The 24325-nt window shown below is 40.3% G+C and overlaps 1 pseudogene across 1 annotated transcript; it reads right to left on the reverse strand.

The window, feature by feature from the left end:
* Positions 1–5704: 5704 nt before the first annotated feature.
* On the reverse strand, positions 5705–23645 carry LOC309601746 (betaine--homocysteine S-methyltransferase 1-like; annotated as a pseudogene). The gene is made up of 8 exons: positions 23607–23645; positions 19435–19567; positions 14523–14641; positions 12336–12527; positions 11591–11737; positions 9948–10130; positions 6187–6415; positions 5705–5906 (listed from the first exon to the last, which is right to left on the reverse strand). The product of its transcript is annotated as a betaine--homocysteine S-methyltransferase 1-like (transcript).
* Positions 23646–24325: the final 680 nt, after the last annotated feature.

The raw sequence follows: 24325 nt of genomic DNA on the forward strand, positions 1-24325 counted from the left end.
CGATGGAGGAAGGTGGACTCTCAAATGGCTTCTCAAATTTGTATACACAGACAGAAATCAGAAGAGCAATTAATTTCTATTTAATTTCAGAACAGACTTAATTACACCTGTATTTGTTACTTAACAAGGAAGTTTTTTTCTTTATAAGCACTGTCAAAGCTAATTACGTCTCCAGTTGTGCAACATTTCATTCTTATTTTACTGCCGGAATAAAAGGGCTGGACTGAAGTTTTTCTTTGAATATGGCTAGATCAGCTCTTTATTTTAAAAATACCTCTCTCCATGGTGGTCCACTTGCCTGGGTGACATAGAACATCTGCCTTGAAGGGATACCTTTCCTTCATCCTGACAGGAGTCGCCTCCAGAGGCTGAGGGCTTGTGCCCCTTTTCCAATCGCTTTGTCAATGCCCCCTTCCCTAGAAAGGGATCCCAGCTGCTTGGCTTCCCTAGCCTCTAATTCCTAGAGATGGGGGAGAGAATTGAAAAAAAAGGGGAAAAAAAAGGAAAATTCGTGGGTTGAGATAAAGACAGTTTAATAGGACAGAAATGGAAGGGAAAATAATAACATTAATGATAAAAGAATATACAAAACAAGTGATGCACAATGCAATTGCTCACCATCTGCTGACTGATGCCCAGCCAGTCCCCGAGCAGCGATCCCTGCCCCCCGGCCAACTCCCCCCAGCTTATATACTGAGCATGACGTCATATGGTATGGAATAGCCCTTTGGCCAGTCTGGGTCAGCTGTCCTGGCTGGGCCCCTTCCCAGCTTCTTGTGCACCTGGCAGAGCATGGGAAGCTGAAAAGTCCTTGACTAGTGTAAGCACTACTTAGCAGCAACTAAAACATCAGTGTGTTATCATCAACATTATTCTCATCCTAAATCCAAAACACAGCACTATGCCAGCTACTAGGAAAAAAAAATTAACTCTATCCTAGCCGAAACCAGGACACAGAGAAAAAGGTAAACCCAGCTGTGAGGATTGTTCTGTGCCAGGGAAGGAAAACACCCTGTATACATGTCAAATGTGTGTCACAAATAAAGGCTGGCAAATGTGGGATCCAGCAGAAAAGAACCTACAAGATGTCCCTTCTAAATTTAAAACTGCAGCAGAGAACAAAATAGAAAAAAATTAACAAAGGTATTTTGGACTCTTGAAACTTTAAGCAAAGGGAAGAGTCTGCCAAAGCAGGACTCCCTGTAGCAAACCTCAAGATAATGCACTTCAGTCTCAACACACCATAACCATCCATATATGTCTGGAAACTAATAACACACTGGCAGTCTGGGCCCTAAATTCTATCTTTAGGCACTATCTGCCTGCCCTTCAACAAAAAACTTGAGACTTAAATAATGAAAATATTGATCAAATTCACTAGACACTCAATGGGAAAAGAAAAACTAGAAAAGTCGAGCTGAAATTTTGAAATTAATGACATTTTTTTAGGAAAAATTTCAGCTCGACTTTTCTAGTGCATTAAAATATGTGGCGTTCAGACAATCCAGTGCTCACTGAAGAGCAGTACCAGAAGTAGAACTAAAGCCTTGTGGTTTACTCAGTTTCCTACAATAAAGCCATAAAAATATCATGTAGTTCTCCATCAGCTAAGTTCCCAGTGAATGAGTCTATGATCTGTGGGCAATTGCAGCACTTTGCTGAAGTTGCTGGCATGCTAATTATCTTCCACTCAGCCTATTTGAGGAAACAATTTAGAGGGACCCCTTTGTTTAGCGATGGCGAAAATTGCAGCAAATCAGTCCCACAGAGACTAAGCCACGCTGAGGGTGGGGCAACAGCTGAGCTGTAGGGTCCCATGGGTTCTCCTCGAGTATGGGAAGTAGCACAGATGTATGGGATTGATTTGAATGCAGAACATTATGTGTATGTATAGGCATGCATAAGTATACATGTTTTTAACAAACAGTGCAGTGAAGAGAAACTGTGCAGATGCAGACAAACAAGTCAGCAAAAAAAAAAGCAAGACGTGACCAGAGAAACAGCAGCAGGACCACTACCATGAACAAAACGAAAGCAGCTTTTGAGCTGTCTGTGCTGAAAAAGGCTTGGAACTGAGAACAGAGAAACTTGCTCTTGTTACTTGAGTTCAAATATACTAAAAGAAATACACAGCCTCTCTAAAAGCACTGGATTGCATTAAAAAATACCTAGCTACATCTTCCGTTTCTTCTTTTACTGGAAATAGCCCCTGAGATTCCTCCCAAACGGATTCATTATTCATGCTGAAACGGAGAAACAATATTAAGGTAGAAAATTTGGGAAGCCGTACAGGAATTGGAACTAAAATCTGAAATCAGAAGACTATCTGGAACGTCTCTGCAACCAGTTTAATTTCTGTGTTTTGGGTGTATGCTTTTGAAACTGAAAAAAGGAACGCCTTCAACTATCATTAATTTATCATTAAAAGTAGTAATATCTGACTCCACCTAAGCCAGATAAGCCTACCCTGAGTTCTGTTCAAGTGGCCCCTTAAACACTGTGGTCAAATTACACTGAAGCCAGTCTCTTGGTAATTGTTTAACAAAAGAAATATGTTGCCACCACCTATTGTCCCATTGCAGGTTGCCCTTTTTATACCTGCCTTTTCCCATACTTTTATTACACAATCAGGACCTATGTCTGGGAAGGACCTCAACAGATCAGGCAGGACATCCCATTCTCCCAGAACGTAATCCACTGCAGGTAACCTGTTCCTGCCAGATGTCCCTGCCATCTCTTTTCTGAAATGGCCAATAGGGATTTAATCATCACATTCACTTTTGCTTCCAGGTTAAAAAAAAAAAACAACCAAAAAACCCAAAAAACCAACACCACCAACAAAAAAACCCCACAAACATAGAGCTAGGAAGCGCCGAGAAAAGATCTGATGGAGGTGATCTCTGGGTTTATGATGATTCACAGACTCGGAGGCCACAGGGAAAGAACGAATGAACAGGGTCTGTTCAATTGAGAGAGAGAAACAAGGAATGTATGCAAATCTTCAAATACATAAAAGACTTCAGCAAAGACAAAGGGAATAAATTCTTCGTGTCTGTAATGAGCTGAAAAGAAATAATGGATTTAAATCCCATCAAGGAATAGTCAAATTAGGAAAACTTTGTTAAGAAGAGTGACGTTACCACAGTGCCTGAGGTTGGCACAGAAGCTCCATCATTAGGTGCATAGCCACACAGGTTAAACAAATATCTCCTATGAGTAGCTGATCCTGCCTTAGGGTACTAAATATAGGAGGTGAACTTCTAAAAACCCTTTCACTTCCACTTATCTAAGTTTTCAGGCAAGCTTTGTTAAGGAAACAAATTTCCTAGGATTGCGCTGCCAGCCTGTGTCTTATTTCCTTCACAAGTCATGTAATAAGCCATTAGAAAGCTTTAACAAATCTAACAGTTCCTTTACCCTTCTCCAAAATGTTACACAGAAAGAAATGGGAAATAAAGCTTTGTTGACTTTGCTTCTCAGTCTTGCGTGCTTTGCCTTTTTTTGGTTGCTTTGTGGTTTTTTGTTTTTTTTTTCCCCCAGAGAGTTTGGGGCTTCTGTAGTGATCAATAAAGCACCCTGTCAACTTATTTTCATCCCATTGTCAATTTCTTTCTAAGCCCAGCCTGTGATATGAATCAAATAGGGCTTGTATAGCTCCCCCCTTGTGTCAGCTCTTAGTTTGAATGACTTCAAAACTCCTTTTCAGTGTTTCTCATCATGATTAGTGTCTGTTAAAATTTGGCCCTTTTTAAACTGAGTATCTAAAATTAAGTGCTTAAAATCATATTTTATCATCTTCTTAAATACCATAGTTCTTAAATAGTCTGTTGTGAACTCATTCACTTCAATAGGAATTTTTATATGCTTGGACTGTTTTAAAAAAAAAAATCAGTCCAGCTGCTTACATATAGTATGATGGTCAAGCTGCATCCTTTGCCACAGGAAGTCTCTAAACTGGTAATGATCGTTCAAAACACTTATGTAGCAATTGTAGCTTGTATTTTAAGCCTCTTTATCATGCATATGTCTTTTGCATGCATGCATTTTGGTGGCGATCAAAGATCTGCCCCTTTTGTTTTGCAGATTTTGCGTTATTCTGCTTTACGCAGGGAGAACTTCCGGAAGGGTTTAGGAAGAAGTTTAATGTAGTGCATATATACTTACATGGATGCTTTCCAAATAATCTACATTTTAAAATATCCACTTTCTTGATTTGTCTACTTTTGGCTTTCAGGCAAAAATTCCAGCTAGTAACTATTTCAATTTGTTATAAGCATGATGAAGGCAGATGGCTTTCTCTAAAAATCTGTCTGCCAATAACAGTCTGAAAAGGATATTTGAAGTTTCCCACTAAAGTGTTGCATGTTTATAAGTTTCCTGAACTGCAGCATATCAACACGGATAGAAATAATGAAATAAGCTTATACATAAAAAGTAGCCCAACAAAAGCTTTCAACACTCTAACTTCAAGAATCATATTTTTCATAAAAGTAGTGGCTTTAATGTAGAATGGGTGGGAATGGGATTCTAGAGAGAAATCTGAAAGTTGTGTGGTAATTCACAAAAATTAACTATGGAAACGTGTCCTTTATGGTTTCCAAGTGTAGTGATATCCTTTGTAAAAAACCGCTTCTCAACAAATTCAGCGTACAGATGTCCTTGGGTTTTCTTAACTTAGGTGGATTAATCTATTTCCTAACAGGGTTTTTCATCTCTTCTTATAGCTAATTTTCTCTAGACTGAATCAATCAGCTTAAACAGAATCATGGAATGTTTTACTACGCTTATATACGGGAGTTATATTTTAGGAAGCTTCAGTTTTAAATGCTATTTTGAGATAACCAAGTGTTTCAAGTGAGATATCCAGAAATCAGCTGGATCATTTGAAAATTACAGTGGTTTACTGGAGATACGTTATTCTGTTTGAGCTCTCATGATTTAAGGTGTGAAGATAATACAATACTATTCCATCATATTACTTTTAATTTATTTGACTTTTCAAAATTTCAGAATAATCTCTTAACCGTTTTAGTCTCCAGAGAAGTAAATCTTGTGTACGTGGTACCCTGAGACAAAAACAGTGAGTTATTTACCTGTCATTTTTCTTTCCTAAAAGTTCTCTGAACCTTTCTCCTGCATGTAAGAAATTCCTGCAAGAGCTCATTCTCATTTTCCTTATCTTTTGATTCCATTTATAAGATGCATTTTTCTAGTTTACTTTTATTCTCTTGAAGTCAAGAAAGTGGCTACAGATAACTGTGTGTCTGAAGCATTGGCAGCTTGTGTGTCCCTGAAGTAGCCTTCAACAAATCCTGAGGAAATTCCTACATAATCCCAAACTGAAAACAGACTCAGGAGTGGAAGTCCATGGATACTGTATTTATAGATGGCTTTTTCTCTTTTCACAGGTGAGTTGAGTCAATTATTACTTTCCACGTATTTCTGTGTCTACCCAGTTGATGGCACCTAGCTAACAAGAAGCTCAGTTGTTATGAGAATCCAAAACTCCTTCTGACTGTGTCTTCTCTAAACTATTCGTCCAGAGAAAGATTTTATTATCAGTTTGACATATTAATCTGTAATCACATTATTTTTGCATTTTGTCTCTTTCATTAGATGTTAACTGATAAATCAACGGGGCACTCATCTTCACAGATTTTTCTTGTGAAGCATGAGATGGTCTGTAGATAAATCATTCTAACATTTAGACAACTGCAGTGGATTGGAACAACTGTTTCCGAAAGAGCTCTTTCAGCTGTTGTTCACTTGTTGCTTCTTTCTGTTGCATCAGCTCTCTGGTTCCTTTGGTTACCCACCCCCCCCCCCAGCCATCTGGCTTTGAGACTGAAGGACAATATGGCCTGCCTGAAGCAGGCCTCAGATTCTCCCAGTATTCTCTTCTTGCCCTAAAGAAAGAAAAGGAAATATTACAAAACTTTCATTACTTTCACATTAATTCAGACCAAATGTTCATTTTGAAGAGGGATGAGAATTTTTGTAGCTCTCCTACTGCCCCTTTGCCCCTTTTACTGCTCCCAGATCAAATTTAATTCTTCAAAATTATTAACACAGAATGTTTACGGTTATATTTAGACCTCCATATTGGTTAAGCTAGTCTGCTGCATGGACCAATGTAAGCCTTTATAAGGAGGGTGCTGGTGTGCTTTCCAGTTCAGATATACATACCTTGCTCTGACCCAGGGTTTGGTATGCATGCTCAGGTTATTGCCCCAGCTGCCATGTTTCTCAGAAGCTTCTCGCAAAAATCCTCTTTCAGGAGCCAGCTCCTCAGCTATTGCTCGGATGTGATATGGCTCAAATCCACAGCAGCCTCCAATGAAATGAATTCCTAAATCATAGGCCTTTCTTGCATATTTTTGAACATCCCATCTAGTTACAATTCTTGGCTCCAGACCTGCAAAGACATTCATATCTTAAATTTTCACCATGCTCCAGTTCACCGCATTTTTTTGTAAGAAATCACATTATTGAGACACTTGCACACTATTTGCAAAACTGGTTGTAGATGTAGATGTTTGAGCTGTCTGAGCTAGAATTAATAATGCAAACTTTCAGGAGTCTAGCTTTTAGATTCTGTTATGCTTTGCTGAGCTATGCTTGTTGTAAGCTGCTTTGGCTTTGAAAAACAGCACCTAATATCTTCTGAGACTGATCAAGCCCTAAGTCACATGCTTGCCATTCTGCCAGAGTTCTTAGCTGAAGTACTGGAGCACTTTCAATGTTATGCCCACAAGTCCAAAGAGTTCTTAATGAACAATCAATATCTGGGAAATCTGATTACAGTACTCTAATCTGTGAAAGGAGAAGGTATCATCAGCCTACCTGCAACAGGAATAAGCCTGCTTGTTATTCCTCAGGAATGCTTACTACACTTTTTTCCATGACCAGCTAATGGCAGGCAGTTGTTTCGCTGACAGCTGGGATCTGTAGCTATTTCTTAGCCCATCCCTTACTTAGTTATAAGCCCATCCATAAGCAGTTTGCTGCCTCAAGCCACTTCCTTGTGGAAAGTTCTGTGTGTAGATGACTTAGGATGGCTAAGATGCAGCCTTTCTTTTGAACCCCTCTTCGTGTTGCAGGTTGTGGTAAGCAGAGCGGAGGGACGCCAGAGCTGAGAGGAAAGACGTGTGGAAGGAAAGGAACAGAAAGTGAGAAGAACAAGGAAAAGCACACCTGAAAGGGAAGGAGGCACAGGAGTTGCAGAACTGGAAAGAAAAGACCAGGGACTGGAGAAGAAACTTGAAGGAATAAAAATACAGGAATAAAGGAATAAAAATCCTCCCACTTCTTTATGCACATCTGCAGGAGATGAATCAGCTTGGTTATGAGGAGAGTGCAGCATGATGTCTGGGCACTGAACATTCCTCTAGGCAAAGAAGCCGTGGTGAGGTAGTAAGGTTCCAGCACCACAGCAGAAGTAGGATTCTTCTTCCTACATCCTGTCCCAGAAATGCCTAATATGCAAGAAGGTGATGCAAAGCAGATCTGCTCAAAGTCCAGTGAGTAGTTAAAGAGACAGAGTCAGAAAATAAAAAACAGAAGGGAAAAAAATGAAATGGTCTTAAACAGAAAATTATTGGTCTCAGAGGGAAAGACTGGACAACGGAAAAATAGATGGTCTAATATCAGAAGGAAAACCAGATTAAGCTATCTTAGAAAGCTGTTTAAATAAAAGTTTGTGTACAGTCCTGCAGATGTGAGAGAAAGCATCAGAAGCATCAATTCATGATTTCCTTGTCTCTCATATATCATTAAAAAGCTAATGCAAAATTGATACAAAACGATCAACAGTAAGAATGCAGCATCTTGCACTCAATTTATACCCGTATAAGCAACTAAACTCCAGGAGAACAGTATAGGGTGTTTCCCTGTCTTCTCCGTCACCCACCCTGTCACAATCAGTCCTTGTGTTTCAGGAGCATAAGGACAGCACCAACCTAACAGCTCTGAAGAAACATGGATAGACTCCGCCATAAGAACTGGCCACACATGGTGAAACATGGTGATTGAAAACAAGCAGTATGCTACGAAAAGAAGTTGCCACATAGATCACGTTTTGTGGGGTTTTCTTCCCCCCTCCCAAAAATGACTAACATTCTATTTTCCGTGCCTGTCAATGTACAGTATTTTTCTTGGCTTTATTCAGAATTAAATATCTCTAGCTTAACAGTTTATGTTATCATTTACAGTAAAAAGATATTGAAATTTTCATCAACTTCTGATGAGAAGATTGTAATGTGCGCCTAGATTTAGCCCCTCTGTACGTCTACTCTTGAGATAACTGGGTATGCTTTGACTGACCAGGACTTTTCTGTCTAAAACATTGTCCTTGCTTAACTGGTGACATTTGAGAGCAATTGCAGTAACACAGAAGGGAAAAACACAGAAAACTGGAAAAAGTTCTAAAGATAAATAAATACTGCTGGTATCTAGATGCTGGAGTTTGCCAATACAACATAGCCAATGCTTTTCTAGAAACTGAGATCTTGTTGGCCTGTACAGAGGTTATGTACGCTTCAAATACCTAAATGCCTCTTTGTGCATATTGCCTTCCACAAAAAGCAGAGTCAACTGGGTCAGTTTAACAATGATTTACCAAACTACTTCTCTGCCATCAAGTGATCAGTTGCTCCTTCTGGGTAGTGCAAACATTCACAGAACCAGGCTTCTCCAATTGACTCATGAAATTTCTGAAAACTGACATCTCATACAGTTTGCTTATAACATACAAACCAAGAACCATAACAAACCAAAGAGTGAATCCTTCAATTAACTTGATTACTTACTGCATCTGTTCTATCATTTTTGCTTGCAATCAGAGGAGTTATACGAAGGAATGAATAGGATAAATGAGTTCCTGACACTTTTAAACATCCCAGAGTATTTTCAGAACCCAGACATGTTGTTATTATCTAATGAATGCCTCAGGCTCATGCTTTATTCTTTTTCCTTCATTTACGTAGAGAGGACTTTTAAAATAAAATATCTTCCTGAAAATCACATCCATATCTTTTTTTTTTTTCCTAAAAATTCAAGTTTCAGTTGTTTTAATACCTTATTTTATAGGCTGATCTTGAAAAGAAGAATGTATGATATCTGAAAATGAAGGCATTTTTCTAATCAATTTTAAAATGTTTAGGCTGCTTTTTTCCTCTTATCTTAAGAGGATGTGACCTTCTACATCCCAGGTGGGAATAAGCCCTAAATACACAAGCCTTATATACACATAAAGTGGCTGAATCTTTCGGTCTTTTGGGTAGAATTTCTGCTGAGCATAAGAGTGATGAATCCATCTCCAAACTGCTAATCCATTTGTAAGCAACATCAAAGAACATATTCCCTCTTCTGCTTTCTCTCTAATCTCACTTATCTTAGACAGTTACACTTGCAAGACTGAACCATTATGAGTGCAAGAATCATGCACCTATACTAATGATCCAGCTCCGCATATGCATTATACATTAAATCCCTATGCAGGTAAACATTATAGGGCTCATGGGCTAGACGTCACAACCGAGAATGCTGGGGAGCTCCAGTCCAAAGGCATTTAAAGTCTGGGTTGTTTTTAGTGTATTTGCTCTTGTTAATTTCTTTGGACTATTTTACAGCTGTCCTGAACAAGGTTCTATAGCACAAGAAAAAAAAAAAAACAACATTTTTTTTTAATTGATTTAGGTTGTGGCACTTTAACTGTTTTCATCATAATTTCACTTTCAGTCACATGCTGTGATACTGCTGAAATACTCTCATTATCTGGATGATCTTTAACCCAATCCATCTATGCAGAATGCCAGACAGGATAATTGAGACTGATCCTATTGTACAGGAGGATGCCTTGCAGTTTCAGCTTTGCTAAAAGCTAGGGGAAAAAAAGGAACAGACAGTAAATAAATTTAAAAAAAAAAAAAAAGATACCCTTGTCTTACCAAAGGGAAATTCTGGAAGGTCAATAAATCCTTGCTTCCCACAATCAGGTGTATGGAAAGCAAGTGGTTGGGACATCAGGTGAGCTTTCAGTTTAGCAGCGTGCAAGCCCTCTTTCATCAGTCTCACAGTTTCCAGGGAGGTATCTGGGTCAAAATGGCAGTTGACTCCAACAATAGAAGCACCTAGGAGGAGGAAAATAAATAAGTTCAAGTCACATCTCCCTAGGAAGTGGGAGGTGAAAGTTCTTAGCCACAGCACTCCATAAGCAGAGCAGTCCATCTGTACACCAGCACTATGAACACAAGCGTCCTGGTTTCAGCTGGGATAGAGCTAATTTCCTTCCTAGTAGCTGGCATAGTGCTGTGTTTTGGATTTAGGATGAGAATAATGTTGATAACACACTGATGTTTTAGTTGCTGCTAAGTAGGGCTTACACTAGTCAAGGACTTTTCAGCTTCCCATGCTCTGCCAGGTGCACAAGAAGCTGGGAAGGGGCACAGCCAGGACAGCTGACCCACACTGGCCAAAGGGCTATTCCGTACCATATGACGTCATGCTCAGTATATAAGCTGGGGGGAGTTGGCCGGGGGGCAGGGATCGCTGCTCGGGGACAGGCTGGGCATTGGTCAGCAGGTGGTGAGCAATTGCATTGTGCATCACTTGTTTTGTATATTCTTTTATGATGATGATGATGATGATTTTCTCTTCCTGCTGTCCTATTAAACTGTCTTTATCTCAACCCACAGGTTTTACTTTTTTTTTCAGTTCTCTCCCCCATCCCACCAGGAAGGGGAGGAGGGTGAGCGAGTGACTGTGTGGTGCTTAGTTGCCGACTGAGGTTAAACCACGACAACAAGGTAGTTGGATTAGAGCCAGCCTCAACTCTCCTGAGGCTGATCATTCCATTTACATCTCAGTTGCACTCCTTACCTTCCTGATGAGGAATCACATCTCCCACCCTCATGCAGTTGCTTTTCTCATCAGTGCTCAATCAGTGAAGACTGATTATGTACAGCCACATATACAAATAGCTAACAGGTTCCTAACACAGGTTCTGCCTTTGGATTTCAACTCTTAACTCCAAAGGAAAAGAGTAGTTCAGAACAGATATAATAAAACCCCTGTATGGTCGGTCCATCATGCCCCTGATTAATTCCTTCTGCCCTTCCCTTTGTCCTGCAGAAAACACAGCATTTGATAGGCAATAAGATTAATTTTTTCATTCTCTTATTCTCTCATCCTGGATTTGAACTGTGCTCCACACATTTCTAAAAACATGAGCAGAGAATCAAAGGCGGCTTTGGATTCTGCTTATGTTTCATAATCCTGAGCCCAGAATTTGGGGCTGGGTCTGTAATCAACTTTGAATAGTTTTAGGATTTTGTTCTACTCAGTATCAGCTGCCTGTGGCTATTGCTCCCAATACCATCCTGGTTAATAAGGATTTTATAGCTGCATTTTCATACTTTTTTTTACAAGACTGCTCTAGTAAAGTACACATAGAAACTCTTCCACAGGCTCAAAACTTTCATCAAGTATAATTGGGAAGCTATCTACTTGAGATACACATCCATTTATCTCAATGATTAAGGACTTAACTTTGTTCCATACTTTTAAAGTGCAGATTAAAACAGATTCTTACCAGCCTTTACCAGTCGGACAGCACATTGTCCGGGGGGCACGCCATGCATGTCTCCTTCTGGACAATGCACATTGTAGCTGCAACTGGCTTCCTAGATTCTTTTAGGACTTCAACAGCCCAGACAGCTTCTTCAACATGTTCAAAATACTGAAAGAAATTAAAAGTGGACTACTTTCGTTTCTTGGAGATGAAACATAAACACATTAATCCAGACCCCAAATTCACCAGCAATACAATGACTTGATTCTTTTCTGATTTACACTAACAGAATTCAGTTGAGTTCACTGACCACACAGTTAAAAAAGGATTTTAAAAAGTCAGAAGGAAAACTAAATCCAAAATAAAAAGATACTCATGTTTCAGAATAAGAATGCCCATACAGGGGGTTAATCAGGGATTTATCCCTGAAGAACTATTTTCATCTAGAAAAGTCACCATGGGTTGGTTACTTACGGAGTACAGGAGGAAACAGGAACTAATCAAGATCACATTAATCTATCCTCTTTGTACTGGTACAGAATTTGACTTGACTGAGATGATAGAAATTTAGGGTTCAAGGTCCTATTCTAGGACGCTTGCAGATACTGCTGTGCATTTAGAAAACATCTGATTCTACTGGAATAAAAGTATAACAGAAAATTTTAAAGAAGGAAGCAATATATACTTGTATTCCCTAAAGTAGACTAGACATCTTAAAGTTAACACACTGTGCCAGCTGAAGGCATGTACTTTTTTACAGATTTACCTCTGCAATTAGGAAGTCAACATTCTTCTTCATAAAGCCATCTAGTTGCTTTCGAAAGGCTGCTTTAACCTCTGCTTTATCCTTGCAGCTTAAGTATGATGGTGTTTGACTGAGTCCTCCAGCCACTAAAGCATCACCTTCATTAGCCACTTCTCTTGCAATGTCACAAGCAGCTTCATTCACTTTCTGGCACTATATGAATATAGATTACATCATTTTTACCTGGTCAGAGATATGCATGTAATTTCAGAGCACAAAAAGGACAAAAGACTTCTTCATATTCATTTATAATTTAAATGTATTTTTCTATAATATTGATTAGGAAGATCAGCATTTTTCAAAAAAATAACAAACATTAAGAAACAGATTTCTTGCAACTTATAAGTTATCATATTATCAAACACTAATACAAAAACATATTACCTTTAATACATCTTACACAAATAGTCTATAAAAAAGCAAATATTTGGTGTGAAGCAGAATTTTTTTTTCCTCTTAGAAAATAAGTTAGTTAGTTACACTTAAGTGTCTGCTTCTATTCTGAGATTTTGTGGATGGAAAAAAAGAGTAGTAATTTCAATTGATTTTTCATTCTGTTTCTTAATGTATTATTTTAGTATTTTGATAATTTTCAAAATTTAAGCTATGATATGATATAGAGTCATTTAAGGCACTTTTAAAAGGATGTCATTAATTACCTGATGTTAAAGTTACCAATTTAAGAATAGCAAAGGGAAACTTATCACTATATATGATTAATTAATCACCTAGACTGAAAGACACATTCCCTGTATACCCAAACCAGGATGACTAGAACAGCTTGTGAAAGAGGTTAAGCTGGGAAAAAAAGATTTTTGGAAAAGAATCATTATTTGGGATAGATAACAAGGACTGATTAGAGCAGGTTTCTTTGTGGCCCATGGGCTACTTAGAATCTACATAGGTTTCTCTCAGCTGAAGTTTTCCATGGCTGCCTCAAAACATCCAGATGATTTTTAAGGCTATTGCTGACAGAGTGTCTTCCACTTGCACTTCTGCTCAGGTACGTGTTTGGGAACACCAGGAGCTGGAGCCATAAACCAGTTAGAGCCTGGAGGAAACTGCTTCTAGAACTGGCAGCAAATCAAGCTTGAAAGTTTTGCTGCAATGCATTCCAGTTTCCAGTTGCTTTCCCAACCCCTCTTATCATTTTTCGTTGCAGCATGGCTAGTTCCAGAGGCACTATGTTTCTGGGATATCACTTCAGACATTTCGATGTTGCATCTATTGAATGTAAAGGTACAGCATTTCAGATAAATTTGGTCATATGACATTTTAATGTCTTAACCTCTTAATTAAGCCTCAAGTGTTTCCCTAGTGTCCAGATTGTTCTAGTTTCTGACTTGGGATATCTTCACATAAATATATTCCTTCCTCTCTGCGCCCTGGAGAATCTTCTCTATTTTCCAGAGGCTGAAATAATAGACAATAGGACCAAAGGGGAAAAGATCAGAGAAAACACCCAACGACAAATCTTCTAGTCTCAAAGGAACTATCTAGAAATGTTTGTGCCAGAAGTCCCAGTGGAGATGGGGCCTGCATCTAGTGAAGGCACCCAACATCCTACAACTCCTCTGTGTAGGGGGTAAGAAAACACCAACACAGTACTTCTGTTACTGTACCAGATTACCCTTACACATGAGAAGGGGAATACTGACCACAGTGTATACCTTGGATTTTTTAGTTGATATTTTATTGAAGACATGGTCCTAAAAAAACATTCAGTTCTTATTAGCAAGTCATTATTCTCCAGGATTCTTCACCATTTTTGCAGTTGATTTGTTTCTCTGGATGCTAAAGCATTTCTTTTTTTACAATTGATTTTGCTCTCTGTGCATTTAGTCCTCCCTATACTTTGTATGAAAACTCCAGTAAACTATCTCCTCAGATGGGAAAAATAAGATGTGGGCATCCTTTTTCCTCTCTTCATCTTTGCCCCATTTTGTTATTTTTTTTTTTTTCTTTCCCCTTTAACCTTGTCTTTCTTACTATTCCAAATTCTGAAATTGCACCATCTCATTCTTTGGTCCTCAAATATAACCAAAACTGTTATGACAAACTGTGAAAATACTTGATAATTCTTTCTATTAAACCTTTTGAAATGAATACACTTATTTCATATCTCCATCAAAATAGTATTTTACTCACACTTATTTCCTCAGCTACATAATTGCCCCTGTTCTCTAGTTTGTCCTCACTGGCATAAAATGTGAATGCCTGCAGAACATTGGATCCAGCTCTGAGGAATTCCCGGTGAAGCTGACAAACTGCAAAGAATTAAAAGAGACAAAGAAGAGATGTTTGGTACAGTTATTACTATTATTATCCCAAAACTAAATGTTTATTGAATTAATGTTACTGTAAAAGAAGTGATACTGTGTTTACTAGAAGAGCCATTATGAGGGAGTAGAAGCAGTACCCCAGTCTGTGTAGAATTCCTTTCTTCCCACTCTTAGAACATTAGGTAGAAAACTTCCTTCTTAGTTATTCTCTGCTAAGAATGACTGAAGATTTCTATATTTAGTTCATCAGTAGATTCAGATGCTCACGTACCCAAGAGTCGGGCCACTGAAGAACATCAAAACAACCAGCAGGTGGATCGGGCTGCTAAGATTGAAGTGGCTCAGGTGGATCTGGACTGGCAACATGAGGGTGGATTGTTTATAGCTCGGTGGGCCCATGACACCTCAGGCCATCAAGGAAGAGATGCAACAGACAAATGGGCTCGCGATCGAGGGCTGGACCTGACCATGGACGCTATTGCACAGGTTATCCATGAATGCGAAACATGCACTGCAATGTGTACCTCAAGGGGATTTGATTTTGGGTGAAAATAGCCAATGAACTGAATGGTATGATGTTAATTGCTATATAATACTGTATGTCATCACTTCTATGGTGGCTATATGCTATATCAACAGAATCACAGTAAGAATCACCCAGATTAATGAAGAATGAACTTTGATGGAACTGAGCAAAGTGCAGCGGTGATAGAACCATAACTGGCTTCAGCATGCAACAACCCAACACCACACACCATCTCTCCTGCCCTATAGGACTGTTATGAGAGATGAAGCCCAAAGTCATGGACCGAATGAACTCAACGGACATTTTAGAGGGATGGCCCATGGACTAAGGGAATGATATCTGTGTGTACATATCAAAAGACTGGAAAAGTGGTGGTGATTAATTGGAATGTATTGGAAAGGATAGGACCTGGGCATGACATAGATGGTATAGAATAAGGGGTGGATACTGTCCTGGTTTCAGCTGGGATAGAGCTAATTTTCTTCCTAGTAGCTGGCATAGTGCTGTGTTTTGGATTTAGGATGAGAATAATGTTGATAACACACTGATGTTTTAGTTGCTGCTAAGTAGGGCTTACACTAGTCAAGGACTTTTCAGCTTCCCATGCTCTGCCAGGTGCACAAGAAGCTGGGAGGGGGCACAGCCAGGACAGCTGACCCACACTGGCCAAAGGGCTATTCCGTACCATATGATGTCATGCTCAGTATATAAACTGGGGAGAGTTGGCCGGGGGGCAGGGATCGCTGCTCGGGGACTGGCTGGGCATCGGTCAGTGGGTGGTGAGCAGTTGCATCATGCATTACTTGCTTTAATAATAATATTATTATTACTACTATTTTATTTCAGTTATTAAACTGTTCTTATCTCAACCCATGAGTTTTCTCACTTCCACTCTTCCGATTCTCTCCCCCACCCCATCAGGGAGAAGGGAGGGAGCGAGCAGCTGTGTGGTTCTTAGTTGGTGGCTGGGGCTAAACCACAACAACCCACAAAACAATAATTATAATAATTTCTAGAACACTACTTATCATGTAAAACAGAGTTAAAACGCTCAACAGCTTATAGCAAATACAGGAATAATTTATTCCCTAGATATTGTATAGAGACATGAGAACACTGCAGTTTCTATGGCAGATGTTTGGAAAAGCTTTCCTGAAGTCTTGGTTCATCATACCTCATTGTCTACAGACAATCTGTGTCATTAGGGAAACATGTTAATGTGTCACGAGAATAAAATTACTGCCTTCAGCTACAACAAACACAGCATTCTATGCCAGAGAAGCTCAAACGGTAGTCTGAGTTGCTAGAGTCAATCTGCATACACAGCAGCACATCTGCTTTCAGTGAAGGAACAGTGTGGTGTCCCTTGCTTTTCTCTACTAGTACCAGTATTTCATTTCTAATTACAGCCTTGGGTAACCACACTGTGATTTAACACAGCAGTCACAAAGAACTATCCAGGAACATAGATTCTAGCAGAGCTACAATTCAAAGAGTCCCTGGAATTTGCCTGAACTATCGGGATCAAATTTCAGTTTTACAGCCTTTACACAGTCAAAACATTCCTAGTGCAGAGAGTATTCTTTTTCCTACATCATTAAAACAGGCTACTGAGCCCAACTAAAAGGACTGTCTCTGTATGTTTCTAGTGTTCTGTAGTTTGTTTTTCTATTCGCCCCCATGAAAAATCATTGATGAACACTAGTCAGGAAATGTGAAAAGGAAAAAATAATCTACAAATATTTTCACAAATGCTTTATGACATTTCCATAATAAACTAGATTTATTTACCCCCATGGTTAGTGCTCTTTAAATATGGTTCCTGCATTCCTAGAAGAATGTTTGGGATTTGTGTGAATAAGGATGGAGACATTGGTAGGCAAATGAAACATAATCTAACACGTATGAATAAGGAACTTTATATCCCAAACTATCAGGTATGTGAACAGCAGACTCTTGAATGGGTCTGCATTTGGAGGGAAAGAATAGCATTATAAGTAAAGTATCAGCCTGAATCTCATTCAATCCCAGGCAAATCATTTTTACCACTAGAATACACTTAGTATTATCAAGCCCACAGTAGTCTGCATGATGCTATCAAAAACCCAAACCACTCTAATTTACTTCTTGTGTGACTTCTAGCATGTTACTGAAGCTATGTTTTCTTCCACTATTTGAGAAATGAGGTAACAGCCACATATGAGGCTAAACAATTATTAAATTTGATGCATTTTAGGAGTCAGACATACAACACCGAGTTTTCATTTCAATCTACCATGAGTTGGACATTTCACAAAAGACACAGACTTAAGCTAACAGCAGATGGGGGCAGTAAGTGCATATGCATATTGCTCAGTACAGAGCAGTAGCTCAGATACCTGATCTGGCTCAGAAGAAATATTTAGATCTCATTTCTAAACTTGTCAGTCTGGCAAAACTTCTCCTCTCTTGTAACGGAGATAATGGCCTTCAACTCACTTTTTTTTTTTTCTTCTTTCTTTTTTTTTTTTTTTCCCTCCATCATTCCTTGCTGCAATCTCAGAACCTCCCTCATTCCTTACAAAGACAAGAAGGGCCGGTAGTTGTATGGTTTTTTACACCAGCTGGCTCAGACAGTTGGTCCTTCTGTTCTTTACACCTGCTTTCAAAATAACATGACCCTTGAGCATGCAGGAGCAAAGAGCAATAACAGAGGGGAGGCAGCACACTGCACTGAAAGAAATGAACACATTTCCAGTTAAGGGTGTATTTATAAATAGCCTACAAAGGGCTTATAAAAGTGTTATGTTACAGGCATGAGCAATATGTTCTAGCAAATCAGTAGGGGGCTAACCTATGACTACTGATCACTTGTTTAAAACAAATCTGTGTGCCAATTTAGCCTATTTAAGCCATCTGCAACTGCCTCTATGTAAGGTAATGTCTTGCATTCCCCATGGACCGAGACCTACGCTTCCTGAGAAGGCATGTGGAGAGGGTCAAAGACTTTTGTGGTACAAAAGAAATAAGCAAAGGGGAAACAAAGAGCATGGTATAAGCGCTACGATTTGTAAGATGGAATGCGCAGGGGCAGAAAAAGGTACAGGTGGAGAGAAAGAGAGAGGTGATAGGATGTATTTTTGGGAGATGAGGTTCAACAAATTAGGTCATCACCCTTTAAACCTTTGCTGGAGCACTGCATTATCTAAGGCTGTCCATGACCCTAAGTTAGGCATGCTACACAAAGTAACACTTGAAGGCTGAGAAGGATTAGGGGAAAAAATAGGTAAGGTGTACAAAGCAATGTAATAGAGAGGGCTAAGATCTCTATTTCTCCTTCTCCTCTTCTTCCTTCTTCCCCCTTTATAGAGGAAAAAGACTAATTTGGAAGGACATACACTTAAGACAGAACAAAGAAAATTTTTTTCCCAGGACATTCTGAATTAGCTTGTGGGATTAACTGCACATGATATTACTAGGGCAAATGCTTTATTGTAATGAAGCATACATAAATAGATAATAGCACCTGCTTTTGCACTATTTATGCTAAACACTATAATCTTTATGCTGTAAGGCATAGAATGATTGCTCATTTTGCCCCCCTCCACTGTAGACAGTCACTCCATTAAATGGGATAGGCAGAAGTTGAGTTAACACCCTTGGCACAGCAACTGATGCAATTTTATTGCAATTCTTAGGTTCTTATGAGGTTTATCAATCCTCATTTCACAGTGGAGCCAGATACATTAAATACTCCTCTTCCATTCCATTGTTTATTAAAAGCTGCCGTTTTCCTGAAGGAATTAATAAACAAACTGTATTCATTTATAATGGTCAGAACACAACAAAACAGATAGTTAACTGCAGAATTTTTTGTCACAAGATGTTGTGAAGGATAAACTTGATATCAGCTCAAGGACAGACTGGACATGTCCATGAGAGAGAAATCACTGAATGTTATTAAATACAAAGATACCATATCTGTGTCAAAAAGTCCCTGGGTTACAAATTACTGAAGACTGGGAAAGCATTCTGGAGAGGTATCACTATATGTTTGCACTACTCATATTCTTTCCCAACCAACTGGCTTTTGACCAGTGTTAGAGCAAGAATAAGGGGTACGATGATTAGGGGGTCTATAGATTCTTAGACTATTCTTAACAGTGTGTAATTCTACATTGTCAAGCAACCCACTACAGGTTCCTATATATTTATTATTTATCCAACCATGTTTACCTTCACTATAGAATCACCATTTCCCAGTAAAACTGACCTGCTTCTGGGTGTTCTACCGTTGCTTCGGGAGTCCAAGGCCTAGCTTTTACATACCCCCTCTTTTCAAGAGCAAAGACGAATCCTCCATCTCCAATCACAAATTCTCCAGCATCTAAACGCTCTAGAATACCCTGCAGAAAGCAGGAAGAAAGGTTAATAATTACAGTTCTTCAGTTTTGTGGGCTTCCTTTGTTGACATTTCCTGTATTTGCAAAGCAGATATAATTATTTGTGGGCTACCAGAAACATCTTTGCCATAATAATAAGAAGTAATCCATTTCCTTCTTGAAATTCTCTTTAAAGAATAGTAGGTGATCTGTTTTACAACATAAGGCGTTAATATATGCATATATATTACATAAGACTTTTAATTATTCAGTTTATTGTATTCCAGAGATATAGTCCCCAGAACTAGAAGTCAATGGTCTAATTCCATTCCTATGAAAGTAAAACACAGTCTCAAATTCTCCTGTAAAATATATGTGAAACTTTTTAAAATGAAACACTAGTATCACTGACCTCTTCATTAGCTCATTTGCTCTTTAGCTACAAATGCCATCATGACAGAGCCTCAGCACAAGTAGCTTGTGACACAAGATGGCACAACAAGCATCAAAAAAAGTAAGCATGTAACATTTTCCTAGCAAATAAGACACATCTCAGAATGCTGGCCTCCATTTTCTGACAGACTTTTCACTGGCCTGGGTTTCCTTACCTAGACTTACAAAATGAAAGAAAATCCTGCTTCTTTTGCACAGCCCAGAAATGTTTTAAGATGCCAAATTACAAACCTTACAGCACCCTGTGATTAACCTTGCTTCTGCCTTGAACTCTACACTAACACAAGGAAAGTGGTAATTATTTTTTTTTGTAAAATGAAAAACATGAATACAAAATATATTGATTGCACCTAATACATATTATTTTTTGTATTCCTTTCATTGCTTCATTGGATTGTTCAAATTTTCAAAAAAGTACCTTGCTGTTATACTAAATAGTACTAAATTCTGCCAGTAGATTACAAACATAATTCTATTTGACTTTAAAAAGTGGATTAATGCAGACCCATTACATTAACAAAGGTAGTGGGTACAGAAAAAGATTTTAAAAAATCAAAGGTAAGACTGAAATTGCTGTCCATAGTTATCTTTTCCTGATGGCCTACTAGCGTTTCAGTAGATGAAATTTGAGGGAGTAGGGGAAAAAAAAGCACCTTGCGGACATAGAGTTGAGTGTGTTTTTTTGTGTTGAGAGGAAGGGTTTTTTAACAATTAGCCTCCAACCTTTAGTAGATTATCTTTCTTGATAATTTCTCCTTCATTCATTCAATTATCTCACACCATACATCCAGGAAAGAAAAACACTTATAACATCTCAGCACTGCCCTTTAGGCAGCATGAGAGTATGCCTTTCCAACAAGAAGGTGCACTGTGCCAACTATGCCAGTTCCAGTACCAAGCATAGCAGTGTAAGGCTACTTGGAGGCCACAAAGCCTGGCTGAGAGGGTCGGCGTTTTTGGCCCAGGCACTGACATAGCAGCAAGGTGATGGGGCTTCTCTGCACAGTGTTGCTGTGCAGATATATGAGCTAGGCCAAGTGTTGGCTTGCAGATGTCTGCATCACATTCCATTGCACATTCTGAACTTTCCAAAATATTGACGTAATTAACTTTACAACGTTAAGAAAAAGTGCAAGCTTTTATCTTTATTTCAGCAGGACCAGGGCAAAACTCAATCTACAATACTCAGTCTCCAAAACTCAGTAATTTTCAATAAGTCTACAAGTCGTGCCTGTCTATTAGGGCAATTCTGTTGTAAGTGTAAATGTCAGGAGGCTTTGTAAAGATTGTGTTTGCAATTAACTAATTTGCAGTTGTAACAGAATGCCTCAAATGGGGCCAGAGAAAGGCACCCAAGGGATCACTGGTTGAGTCCCTGCTTCCTCTGCCTGCCAAGGAATCTTTTACAGACAGAGCCTGCTTCAGAAGTTTAATATGCAGAGAACAGGAGTGCAGAGGGGAAAACAAAAAAAAAAAAATCTTAAATGTATAAGCAACCTCAGTTGTTGCTTGTTAACTGAAGATTACATTACAATAGATACATGTTGACACAATATATAGATATATTTAAATGCACTACAATCAACAGGTTTTTTTTTTCAAGTCCCTTCTAGGATTTAACAGCAGTTTCCCTTCACAGTTCTAGCTTTTTTAAACTGCACTTTAAAATAATCTTCACTTTTGACACACAGAAGCAACATAAGCCATGACTGAATAGATTGTGGTATCTTAATATATAATATATTGTGATATATTAAACCTAGCATCAGGGCATCTAATAGCAGGTGACATAACTATAAAGCACAAAGTGCTTAAACTTACTTTGTCAGTTCAGATTGGCTCAAAATGGAAATAACTTTTTTGCAGACTTTATTATAGGTCTGATATCATCTCTTCACACCATTTTTACTTTATCTATACTGGATAAAATACCATTGGTTCAAACAGCATATAGCTAGCATGAGTTCAGCATCAACATTGTTTTGTTCTGCCCCAGAGAACTACAACTGTGTGCTCATGCCCAATCCAGATCAAAATTGTACTGTCAAGTGATCCAGTAGTACACAGATCTGGTATTAAATAACAAGAAATAGTATCTGTAAAAAGCTAACCAGGGCTTTTTTGAGCCATCTTTTCACTGCTTCACTTTTGCTACCATGAACAAAGTTGCACCACAGTCCATACATCTATCCACGGAAGGAGTGCAAATGACTGTATGAAGATATTCCCCCAACCAACTTTAAGAATGTAACCGAACCATATAAGTGAAAAGCCTGCTTGGTCTACCTATATCCTATCTTTCCATCGGTGGAGAGAAAAAAAGCATCTCAAAATAACTATTCAGATCTTAAGTGAGCCCTCAAGAAAGGCTTATCTCTGTCCATTGCCTGTAGGAGAACCTAGGGCAATTGCCTTCTGCTAGGTGTCTGAAGTTAGGTGGCATGTGCCAAAAAATAAGCAGCAGAACAAATACCTCCTCACCTCCTTCCTTTATAACTGAGCTACCTGAAAGGCATAGAGTTCATAGACTTCTTCCCATATCCTTCTGTTCTCTTACTCTAGACTTATATGCTACATATAAAACCAAATAAAAACAGTTCTGAGTAAGAAGTGTCCAGTGTCCTACTAATAATACTGTCCTTCCAAACAGAAGGTAGAATACATGATTCCACTGACCCTCCCAAGCAGCACTGCAGGGTAGCAGTACTGGTATATGTCAGAGAGTCTGATTTAGATATTGCTCAAATGTTTATCTTGATGGCCAGAATGGCTGATGCCTGAATAACCTTTTATACTGGCTTATTTCTTTAGCTAAATGAGAGTGCGAAGGGCATGCATATATTGGAGACTGCGCTCCTATTACAAACACTGTTGGTATTCAGTCATATAAATAAAGGGAAGAGCAATTTGGGGCTTTTAGAGTTGTCAGGACGCTGGAGACAGGAATCCCATCCAATGAAGGTTTATGCTTACAATATTTACAATTTTAATGTGTTGTGAGCACTGCTTAGTTTGCATATCAAATAATATTAAGCAAAATGGTTTTGAACTTTGGTGGCTTCAATCTATGTGTTGAGAGAAATCAAGATTCTGTGAGCTGTTACAGCATTAAGTTGAATCTAATCTATCTATCTCATAACAGTGTCCAAATGTCTTTAATGGTTTGATACTGAATAGGTATAGTTATTATTACGTCTTTACTTTAGCTTTTCACAATATGCCCTTACCCGCAGAAATACCGAGTACCTTACTTGGAGGTTAAGTGCGGTTTGCGGGTTGTGCCAGTTTTGCAGCAGCTCCCCAGGAAAGCCTCCGGGCAGGACCCCGAGGGGGCGGGAGAGGCGGCCGGGTACAGCGGAGCCCCAGCCCGACCCAGAGTCGAGCTCTGCCCTGTGCCGCTGGGAAGCTCCCGCCGCTCCCCGCCTGCGCGCCTCGCAGCACCGGCGCGAGGCTGCCTCTGCCCTACCGCGTGGTCCCGCTAGGGCAGCGCCCGCACCGCGGCAGGGGCACCCCTCCCAGCGCCCGCCGCTGCCCCCACGCCGGACAGGGGAACGGGCCCGCCGAGAGCAGGGGACCGGGGCCGAGCAGGGGAGGGAGGTGGGGGAATTATCCTTTTGCCCTGTTTCGTGGTCTTCCTGATCGGCAGCATTTTCCTCGCCAAAGGACGCTGGCTACCTGAGACTACCCAGACGACTCGGCACGAAGCAGAAGATAACCCGAGCGCTCAGCCCGCACTTTTATAACGCGGGGAGGAGGCGGGCCGCGGTGAGCAGCGCTGCGAGCGACACCCCCGGCCGGCCCGGCCCCTGCCTCCGCGGGGCGCCCTGGCACGGCCCGGGACTGACCCGCCCCCTCCCGCCACCGCCCCCGCCTGGCTCGGGGACGAGCACTGGGGGTGGGGATCGGGAGGCGCCCGGTAGCTCCTCCGGGCTGCCCCCTCGGCCAAGGGGCTGGCCAGCGCTCTCCATCCCTGCTGCGGGCGGGCTGCGCGCGGGATGAGCGCGGTGCTGCGGAGAGCCCTGCGACGGCTGCGACCTCCCGCCGCGGCGGCCGGCCCGACCCCCCCCCGCCGCCGCCGCGGCTGCCCTGCGGCCCCTCGGCGGCGGCGCGGGCACGCGCGGGCCGGGCCGGGCTGGGCGCGGGGGCGGTGAGGAGCTCCGGGCGGGATGCGGTGGGGAGGCGCTGGCAGAGGAGCTGTTAACGGTCACGGCTCTCAGCGCGTGGCCTCCGCGCGGGCGGTGCTGCCCCAGGGCGCGGCCCCAGAAGTGTAAAGCTATCTGGCGGGGGGCGGGGGGGGGAAGGTAAGGGGAATACAGCTCCTTCTGCCGG

This window comes from Platalea leucorodia (genome assembly GCF_965183815.1).
Source record: "Platalea leucorodia genome assembly, chromosome: W".
In the NCBI taxonomy this organism is placed as follows: Eukaryota; Metazoa; Chordata; class Aves; order Pelecaniformes; family Threskiornithidae; genus Platalea; species Platalea leucorodia.